This window comes from Mustela erminea, chromosome 8 (genome assembly GCF_009829155.1).
Source record: "Mustela erminea isolate mMusErm1 chromosome 8, mMusErm1.Pri, whole genome shotgun sequence".
NCBI classification, from domain to species: Eukaryota; Metazoa; Chordata; class Mammalia; order Carnivora; family Mustelidae; genus Mustela; species Mustela erminea.
This window is the reverse complement of record NC_045621.1, coordinates 39255456-39266244: the sequence shown is the minus strand read 5'-3', so window position 1 is coordinate 39266244 and position 10789 is coordinate 39255456.

Here is a 10789-nt window from a genome sequence, read left to right as displayed (position 1 = left end):
ACTTTTAAACTCATCTCAGTGATCATTCTCATGGCAGCAGCGTTAGCGCTGATATTCCCTGTTGTGTGTGTAATGTTGCCTAAAACAAATGAGTAATTTTGAACTATTTTAGCTATTGTCCCCTGTGTCCTAAAAATTAGGATTCTCAGTGTGGAAGAAAGAAGAGACAGCTGTAATTTTTTAAAAGATTAAATAAAAAAATCTATAGTCTTGAAATTTAATTGGAAAAACAGTATGAACTTGTGAGGTATTTAATCTATCATTCTGTCTGTATCGAATAGCTCCATCCATTGAAAAGGCCTGGAAACAAGGACCAATTCATAGCAGTGAGCATCCTTGGGGTCCACAGTGTGGTCACAAGATGCCATTTCCCACAAAAGGTCAGGGCTGCACAGAGAAATGACTGAGAGGTCGGGGGAGAAAATGTACAAAAGGCATCTGGGCCATCCTGACATACATGACAGCACACGAGCCATCATGGATGGACTATCTGTGTACTAGGGTAGTGTCAAAAAAACACAGAAGCCAACCCAGAGGGGTTCCCACTGGCCAAAGACAGAACAATTTGAGCTTTGAACATAGTAATAATTGCAACAGATTGAAACTCATCAAGTTTCTTTAAATCTGTGAGTTCATGAGGATATTGAAAAAATGAACTGGTCACCTGCAGAGGATAATAAGGAGGCAGGTTATTATTCTGCAAACTGATAAACATAGGGAATAAAGAAAGCATTTATCCAGCCTCTTCTACATGAGCTATACCACTGGGTAACCTCATGGTAGATGAGAGGAGGCATCTGTTTATAAAGAAATCCAGCAAATAAATGAAAAAAGAAATGATGGAATTAAAACATCATCATTTGGTAGTGGTGGCAGCTGTGGTTCTTTTCATTACCTCGCGCATAGAACACTGGAACGATCTCATCAACGACGCCATCATCTGTTTAACACTCTCAAGACATTTTCTCAAAGCCTATTTACTTATAAATTGTGTGAAATGACAAAATTAATAAGCAATAAAATGTGAGTCATAGCACAATGAAAACAATATATGTCACTATCTTGGACCCCCAGTGAATTAATGAGTCTAGGGACTGAGCATCCACAGCTACAAATACCACAAAGGGAGAGGCAGCCTGACATTATGTGGCCCCTGATGAAGGAACGCATCACACCCAGAGTCTCACCAGAGAGACAGAGTCAAGGCAGACCAAGCTTCGAAATCTAGCTAACAAGGAGCAGCAAATACAAAGGGCAGCAGAGCATATGGAACTGTCCCATGAGCAGGTAGAAAACAACAGTCCAAGGGCCTGGATTCTTCAACAGAAAAAATAAAAAGAAAGGAAAGGGAGGAGAGGAGACTCTGAAGATAAAAGAGAGGTAAATATATATTTTTAAAAGTGGGCAAGACTGGGGTGCGTGGCTGGCACAGTGGTCGGGTAAGCATCCAACTCTCGGTTTTGGCTCAGGGTCATGAGATCGAGCCCTGTGTCAGGCTCTGCACTCAGTGTGGACTCTGCTTGAGATTCTCTCTCCCTCTCCCTCTGCCTCTCCTGCTCATGCGCTCATGCTCTCTCCTTCAAATAAATAGATTTTAAGGAAAAAAAAAAGTGGGCAAGACTGAGGCATAGTTTCTAGAGATGCACACTTGGTTGCTGAAACTATAAAGGAATGCAAGGAAGTGATTACTATGAAAACCAGGTAGTGGTTACTCTTGGTGGGAGGGATGGGGGGGACACGACTGTGATTTGGCTGGGGAACACGGAGGTGCTGCTTGGGTGGCTGCAACATTCCACTTTTGGGGGTATAAGAGCCTTGGGGGTGTTTGCCTTATAATACTCTATTAAGCTCTACCTTTGTTTTGTGTGTCTTTCTCTATTTCAAAAGAGTTTAAGTAAAAAGATTTTTTAAGTAAAAAGAATTTAAAAAGGACTGTTGGGGTGCTTGGATAGTGCAGTTAAGTGACTCGCTCTTGGTTTGGGCTGGGGTCATGATCTCAGAATCATGAGATCGAGTAATGCGACAGGTGCACACTGAGCAGAGTCTGCCTAAGACTCTCTCTACCTCTTCCTCTGTCCCTCCCACCTGTACTCTCTCTCCCTTTCAAATAAATAAATAAATCTTTTAAAAAAAATAAATAAAAATGAATGTTAAAAAAAATTCATGTATGTATCACGTAACACTATGGTACAAACAGCACACTTTGGGAAATGTTGAGCTCTTCCATAAGCCTGGATATGAGAGGCACTAGACGCCACCTAGCCCCAAGAAAGTCTCTCTCTAAAGACATCCGTGCCCATTTGGGCTGGATGGACTTCATGGTGGGAGTAGGGAAGGGGACAGCAGGAAAGTGAGGCCTGTACCAGACAGCCTGAGGACACATGGGGCAGTGAATGCAGTGTGGATGTCAGCAGTGTCACGCACACACAAAATGCAGGTAAAGCCATGGCATCTGAATAAGGCCTGGATTGTACCCATGTCCACTCCTAATTTAGATATTATACTGAAGTTATGGGAGATGTTAGCAATGGGGGGGACTGGGTGAAAGGTACAAAGGGTTGCTACTATTTTTGCAACTACTTGTACAGTAGGATCTATAATTATCTCAAAATTAATTTCCTCAAAAATAAGATATGTAAGTGCACTGATAGGTCTTCATTTCTCCCTGAGGCTCATCCTGCTCCTGGGGTTGAGGAGGCTGGGGCAGCATTCACAAGTCCCCTGCCCTCACAGTTCCACATTCAGCAGCATCCCCAGGCCCTCCTTATTAAGCTGCTTCAATTTCCCAGTGAGAACAGAACAAGACAGCTCAAAGAGAGATGCTGGCATATATACAAGTGTGTTCACCTTCCTTTCTGGAGGACAGGGAGAGCATGTGCGTGCACACACATGCACACACACAACCTTACTCTGGGACTCACAGCGCCACAATGACAGCTCTTCTTTAAAGGCTCCTGGATGTCTCCTACTGGACAGAATTCATTTATCATTCTGGGACCTACAGTCTTGGTCTTTCAAAAGTTTCTTGTTCCAAACCTACCCATTTCAGATGAATAACTCAAATTGGATAAGAAACTAACCATTTTGACTGTTCTAAGTTCCCCTGGAGTCCACTGTTGCCAACACCCCAGGATCCCAGCTCTGCCTTTGTCCAAAATAACACTGTTGAGGTTCAGGGTCCAGCCCCATTTCCTCAGCACCCTGAGGCACTGCTGCCCTCTGCTGGTGACTTCTAAGTAGTACTTAAAAATCCTTCTTAAAAAATCATGGCACCTGGGTGGCTCAGTGGGTTAAAGCCTCTGCCTTCGGCTCAGGTCATGATCCCAGGATCCTGGGATCGAGCCCCACATCGGGCTCTCTGCTCATCGGGGAGCCTGCTTCCCCTCCTCTCTCTCTGCCTGCTTCTCTGCATGCTTGTACTCTATCTCTCTGTCAAATAAATAAATAAAATCTTTAAAAAAAACAAAAACAAAAACATGGTCCCAGTGGGGAAATGAGTCAGGGACAAGAACAAGAAAGTCACAAAAGAAATGCAAGGGATAATCAACATGTGAGAAATATTTAACCTCACTGGTAATTAAAGAACTGCAAACTATAACATCAAAGAGATACTACCCTCTCCCCCCCATCCCCCGAGTGTGATTGGCTATAATGGAAAACAGCAGCAACATCTAGAGCAGTCCAGGGCTTGTCCCACAACCAAGCAAACACAAAAGTTCTCAACCCTAGCAGGGTTGGAGAACCCTGGAGCCCACTAGGGGTCGGGAACCCAGGCACCCTGTGGTGAAGCCCTGGCTTACATAGCCAGGAAGAGTGTAAGTCAGCAGACCCTTCTGGGACATCTGGGTGGCTCAGTCGGTTAAGTGTATGCCTTCAGCTCAGGTCCTGATCTTAGGGATTGAGCCCCACATAAGACTCCCTGGTCAGCAGCGAGTCTATTTCTCCCTCTCCCTCTGTCCTCCCCCCAACTTGTATATGTGCTCTCTCTCAAATAAATAAGATCTTTTTAACAATTCTAACTACTCTGAATCTCAAACATTCCACCTCTAGGGATTTCTCTTAAAGAAGTTATCAGACACAAACAACTAAGTGAAGAAATTATTCAACAGAAGCCAATCTTCATACTGCCCTGTTCTCAGGCAAAATGCCTTCACTCTTCTCCCAGAAGCCAAACAGGCAGTCATTTCAAAATTTAAAACTAAAAGGGAAAAAAAAAATTTGAAATGAAGCCTGTGGTTCCTTTGAAGCTGACCTCCAGGAGGCTGTCTTTATTGCTTGAAACCTTTCCCCTCCCTCTTTCCACACTCACAGCAATGGGGCTGGATTTTGCCCATCTCACGCCTTTATTTATCTCCCCACAAGAACAAAGGCTCCATGAAGCCAGAGGTATCATCTGGTTCCCTCACAATGCTTAGAACGTGCCTGACATGCTGTGGACCAACAATACTTGTTAAATGAATGCACATGGACGTGAGCACCCTGTGGAAGCCAGAGGGTGACTGAAGATGACTCACTGTCCCTTCAAAGCACAAGTGCCATCCGCCCTGGAGCTGTATGGAGTTTGGGGAACTTTTTCCATAACAGAGATCTAGGGAGGCAGTTCTATAGATCTGTTGAGAGCAGAGACCACATCATTTTCTAGCTGTCTGACCTTGGGCAGGCCATGTCACCTCTCTGACCTTCAGTTTCATCATCTTTAAAAAAAGACAATGAGGGGCGCCTGGGTGGCTCGGTGGGTTAAGCCGCTGCCTTCGGCTCGGGTCATGATCTCGGGGTCCTGGGATCGAGTCCCGCATCGGGCTCTCTGCTCAGCAGGGAGCCTGCTTCCCTCTCTCTCTCTCTGCCTGCCTCTCCATCTACTTGTGATTTCTCTCTGTCAAATAAATAAATAAAATCTTAAAAAAAAAAAGACAATGACACAGGTTTCAAAAGGTTGATGTGGGAACTGAGTACCCTGAGCAGAAAAGTCATTCGGTAAATGTTAGTTGTTAGCAGTCTTCGTCATTGCTGAGAATTTGAATTTTTTCCTTGAGAGGTGGGGAGGAGGAAAGTGGGGAAGAGGAATGGCCAAGAATAGGAGGCCTCAGCACTGCACCCAAGCAGGCAAGACCAAGTTCTCTGTAGAGGGGTGAGGAGAACGAGGGGATCACTAAAAGTCTGAAGAGGTTTTTAGAGAAAGGCTGAACCCAGGCCAGAGGAGGGCTGGCCCAAGGTGAGCAGTACCACAGGGAGGAAGGCAGGCCAGGAGTTCCATGGCGTGGCCAGCAGGGGGCGGGAGTCGAGGCTCAGAGGAGCCAAACAGCGTAGAGCAGCTACAGCCGGGAAGGACTGAGTCAGGCGGATGGGACAACACCCTGCCATCCCAAGATGCTAGATGAAGGTGACAACCATCGAAGACAAAGGGCTGATATCTGTGTTACATATCTGTAAACCTCCACGTGAACAGGAATATTTTCCAAATAAATAAAATACCGAAGACCAGGTGTCCAAGATCTACACCGATTGATACATCTACATCACGGAATTCAAAACTAGTGACCTCTGTTCCAGGTAGCTAATGCAGACTAACAAGCTACCCCCAGCTTGAGGCTTAAATAACAGCAGCGGTTACAGACAGTACCCAACACGACAGTTCAACTTGAGATTTTTTTTACTTTACAATGGTGCAAAAAAACAAGACCTATTGGGTGGAAACTGTACTTCACATTTTGAATTTGGATCTTTTCCAGGCTAGCAATGTGCAGTGCGATCCTCTTGTGATGCCGAAAAGTGGCCGTGAGCTGCCGCCCCCAGCTGGCCACACGATCACGGGAGTCAACAATGGAGTCACACAACCAGTCTGTCACTTGAATTACCTGACATAGTTAACACTTTGTTATAAAATGGGCTCTGTGTCAGATGATTCTGCCCCACTGTAGGCTAATGTGAGTGTTGTCAGCATGTTTAAGGTGGGCTAGGCTAAGGTGTGGTGTTTGGTAGGTGTTTTAAATGCATTTTCAATTTTTATCTTCGACTTACAATGGGGTTACAAGGACACAACCTCATAAGTCAAGGAAGGGCTGTTCTGTATTTTGCTCACTGGTCTGCAGTCTGAGGGTTTGGCAGGGAGAGATTGTCTCTGCTCCATTCGGCACCAGCCCCAAAGCAGGGTGCTGGAATTACCCCATGGCTTGCTCACGGTCAGGCAGCGTCTATACTGTGATGACTCTCTGGGCATGTCTCTTCCTTCTTCCCTTCCCCCTCCTGCCCCGGCCCCTCCAGGTGATCCCTCCAGCAGAGGAGCCCCCAGCAAGGCCAAGGAATTCCAGGGCATGCAGCCCAAGAGCTAGGTGAAAGCTGTACCACCTTTCCTAAGCTAGCCTCAGATGTCACTCAGCGTCACTCCTGCCCCATTCTATCCAACGGAAGTGCGTCACTGAGATGGGCCCATATTCAAGAAGAGAATGAATCAGGTTCTACCTTTTGTGGGAGGACTATCAAAGAATTTGTAGACATACTTTAAAACCACTACAGTATGGAGAGATGTTCCCAATATATTGGAGAAAAAAATAAAATTACACAATAATATGAACAGCCTGGGGGAGAAAAGCCCCTTTGCTGTGTATGCAATCTCAGTCCTGGGGCCCGAACCTAGCCACCCCAGCCTTCACCTCATATGTAGCCGGAATCGGATCTGGATATAAATGCCAACTTCGGCACATAGTGACTCAGAGCGGTTTCTCCAGTAGTAAAACCAGAGTTACAATTGTACGTACCTTACAGCTCTCATGAGGACCCAAAGAGCCACCGATCACGAGTGCTAAACTCAGTGCCTGGGACAGAGTAAGTGCTCAGGCACTCACAGCTCCACTGGACAAGCCTAGGCCAGCGCAGGCCTTCACACGGGGGCCGGCATCCCGATGAACAGCTCTGGGCCGTGACAGGACACCAGGCCACGGTCCACAAGCACCCCACAACAGTGGAGTGTGGCTCCACTTTCTGGAGCTCCGGATATCCACAGGAGCCACGCCCCATCTACCCCGCCCCTCCCACATCAGACTGCGCCTCCTTCATGTAGCACAGGCATTCCGGGCTGGGGAAGGCCTCCCATGCACAGAGCACTGGGGAGGCATGAGAAGGAAGCAGAGCCCTTGCTCTCGAGAAGCTCACAGTCTAGGAGGGGGGCAAATAACCTACAAAGGACTGTTGGGCAAGAAATAGGTGGGAACACAGAAAAAGGTGTCAGGTACCAAATGGTGCAGCTGGGAATTATCCCTGGCTATGGCAGCTTTCGTGGATGAGCGTCTGGCAGGTGGACAGCAGCAGGGAGGAAACCCAGACAGAGCAAACTGCACAACTGTAAAGAGGTCCAGTGGTGCAGATGGCCATGCCGCTTTGTGAACAACATAAGTTCAGGAAGACTGGAGTGAGCAGCAGAGGGACCTGTGACAGGGAGGGGGTTCAGGGCATGACAGGTTTCTCAAGACCAGAAAAAAACCTGGATTTATAGAGGGGAAGCCACTGTAGTCTGTTTGAAAGATCAAGAGGGAGGCAGCAGGAAGCTGGACTATCAGCAGGAAAGGCTGCAGCTGCACAGTAGGGGAGCGTGGAGAGGCAGTAATTTATATTCTCCCAAAATGTGTGTCAAAGCCCTAACCCTAATGTGACCGTACTTGGGGATAGGCTTTAAAGAGGTAATTAAGGTTAAATGAACTCATAAAAGTGGTCCTAATCCAGTATGACTGGAATCCTTGTCAGAAGAGACGGACACCAAGGAGGCACAAGCACAGAGGAAAGGCCATATGAGGCCCCAGACAGAAGGTGACCACCTGCCAGCCCAGGAGAGAGGCCTCAGGAGACATCAAGTTTGCCAACACCTTGATCTTGGACTTCCAGCCTCCAGAATTGTGAGGAAATACATTTCTCTTGTTGAAACCCTTAGTCTATGCTACTTTGTTATGCCAGCCCCACAAAATAGTACATTTGGCAACTGGTAGGCCCCATTTACTGGCTGAGTAGAGCTGGAAAAGGGCACGTAGAGATGACCACCTCAGCTGCTGACCGCACATGTTGGCAGAATGAGTTGAGACAGATTTGGATGTTATGAACAGAAGTGGAACCATGGGAGTGAATCACAGAACCTATGGAGAATGTATAGAATGAAATAAGAGGGTCACTGTAGGAACCACTGAGTGGCTCAGTCAGTTAAGGGCCTGCCTTTGGCTCAGGTCATGATCCCAGGATCCTGGAATCAAGTCCCACATTGGGCTCCCTGGGGAGCTCACTGGGGAGTCTATACCTCCTTCTCTCTCTATTCCTCCTTCCTGCTTGTGTGTTCTTGCTCTCTCTGGCTCTCTCAATTAATTTAAAAAGGAAAAAAAAAAAAAAGGTCATGACGGAACCCTTAGCAAATGCCTAAAACTAAGACTCTGAAGGAAGAGATGCCCCTGAAGCAATTTTAGAAGAGACAGGGGAACACAAGGCTGATCTAGAGATTGGAGCTATGAAAACTAAAAGAATGCTTAAATAAGCAGGCTCAACAGGGCCAACTCTAACATAAAAATGAAAGCAGATGGGGGGCCTGGGTGGTGTAATCAGTTACACATCCAACTCTTGATTTCAGCTCAGGTCATGATGCTGAGCCCCACACAGGGCTCCAAACTGAATGGGGAGTCTTAGAGAGTCTTAAAGTCTTAAGAGAGGGAGCTTCAGAATCTCTCTCCCTCTCTAAAATCAATCAATCAACCAATATTTTAAAAAAAGAAAAGATGAAGGCAGATAAAGCCTGAGTTAGTGAGTTGGAGTGGTCTCCTTGACAAGAAAATCTGCGGGTGGCCAACAATTTAGGTGTGAGGAAGGTAGTGGAGACAGGAAGGGTAGACAACCCTAGAGCTTAACTGTTGTGAAAGAAAAAAGGTGTTGGCTCTGGACGTCAGCTTCAGGGAGAGCTAAAGCACACAATTTATCATCTGCAGCTGTTAGAGGAGAGGTGACAGAGGCAGAACACTCAGGACAGGAGAGGCAGATAGATATAGCACTGGTAACAAACTAAACAGGAGAGATGTCTTTCCCATTGCGACAGGGACAAAGCAGGTTAAGGCTGGAAGCAGATGATGCCATAGGTAGAGAAAGCCTAGCTTTTTTTTTTTTTTTTTTCCACTACGAAGCAGGAAAATACAGCCATCCTGCTTTGAGAGAACGGTGGAAATAGACCGGCTAGTAGGTAGGGAGCACGAACTGCTTCAGGAAAGACACTGGGACAGCCCAACAGCTCTGAGGACCCAGCTGAATTTAGACACAACAGACATATAGTGTCACAACCCCGTAGTCATGGGACTTCTCCAGCAGCAAAAAGGGGTTCCCAATCTCCTCAGGTTTTTCCTTGTGTTTCTCTGCCCATTCTAAAATTTCTTTAGGGGTAAGGCACGCCTGACTGCCTCAGTTGATAGAGCACAAGACTTGATCTCAGGGTGATGAGTTCAAGCCCCACTTTGGGCATAGAGCCTACTTAAATAAATAAATAAATAAGAAAACAAAAGTAGAATTATGGGGCGCTTGGGTGGCTTAGTCAGTTGAGCATCTAACTCTTGATTTTGGCTCAGGTCATGATCTCATGGTAGTGGGATGGAGCCCCACAACAGACTCCAAGTTCAACAGGCTGTCTGCTTGGGATCCTCTCTCTCCTTCTCTCTGCCCCTCCTGCCGCTCCCAAACTCTCTCTTTCAAATATATCTTTAAAAATAGATAAATAAAAATAAAATTTCTTCAGGGTCATCTCTCTTCTTTTAGAGTCTAGCTGGAAGTGTTTGCCAGAGTTCCACTGTGACCTTCCTATTTTACTTCTATATGTCCTCCATAGGTTCTATAATTCACTCCCATGGTTCCATCCCATTTCCTGTGAAATTGAAAATCTGGAAAGGTAAGTAACTAGATGAATACATACTGGGGTCTCTCTAGGGAAAAGCAATGTAAGGACAGGCATAAATGACCCCAAGAAGAGTTGGAGTGTACCCTATCTTCCCCTTCTCCATCACTTACTTCCTTGTGAGTTTTATCCTTAACTAAAAACAACAGTGCCCATCCCAAAAAGACCCAACATTCCCTTTATATGAGGAACACTTACTCACCACACTTTTACTGTCCTTGAGGTCAAGTCATGGATGACCTACCTAATAGACATAAGTGTAAAAGATCCATTTACTGTCCTCAGGGTAATGTAATGGAGATGCAAAGTGAAATTTATAATAAAAAACAGACTTTCAGGGGCGCTTGGGTGGCTCAGTGGGTTAAGCCGCTGCCTTCGGCTCAGGTCATGATCTCAGGGTCCTGGGATCGAGTCCCACATCGGGCTCTCTGCTCAGCAGGGAGCCTGCTTCCTCCTCTCTCTCTGCCTGCCTCTCTGCCTGCCTCTCTGCCTACTTGTGATCTCTCTCTGTCAAATAAATAAATAAAATCTTTAAAAAAAAAAAAATTTAAAAAACAGACTTTCAATCTGTAAATCTCCAGTGAAGGTAAAAGAAAAGATTTACTGAAGCAGTAAGATGCTCATGGGTGTATGCAGAATCCCCAGGAAGACACAGGTACAATCCCAGAACGATCAAAGTATGCTAAACTTGAAACTCAAAGACCTATTATGACAGCCCTTCAGGCCCAATAAGAACCAATTAATTGCTGCATTTCAAAAAAAGTTTGAAGTCTCAGGCTGTTAGAATAATGTCTCTAATATAAGAACTGGAACGTGATTTGGATTCCAGCAAGCCAGCACATCAGACAGAGGAAACCGCAAGTATGTAATACATCACGAGCTGTC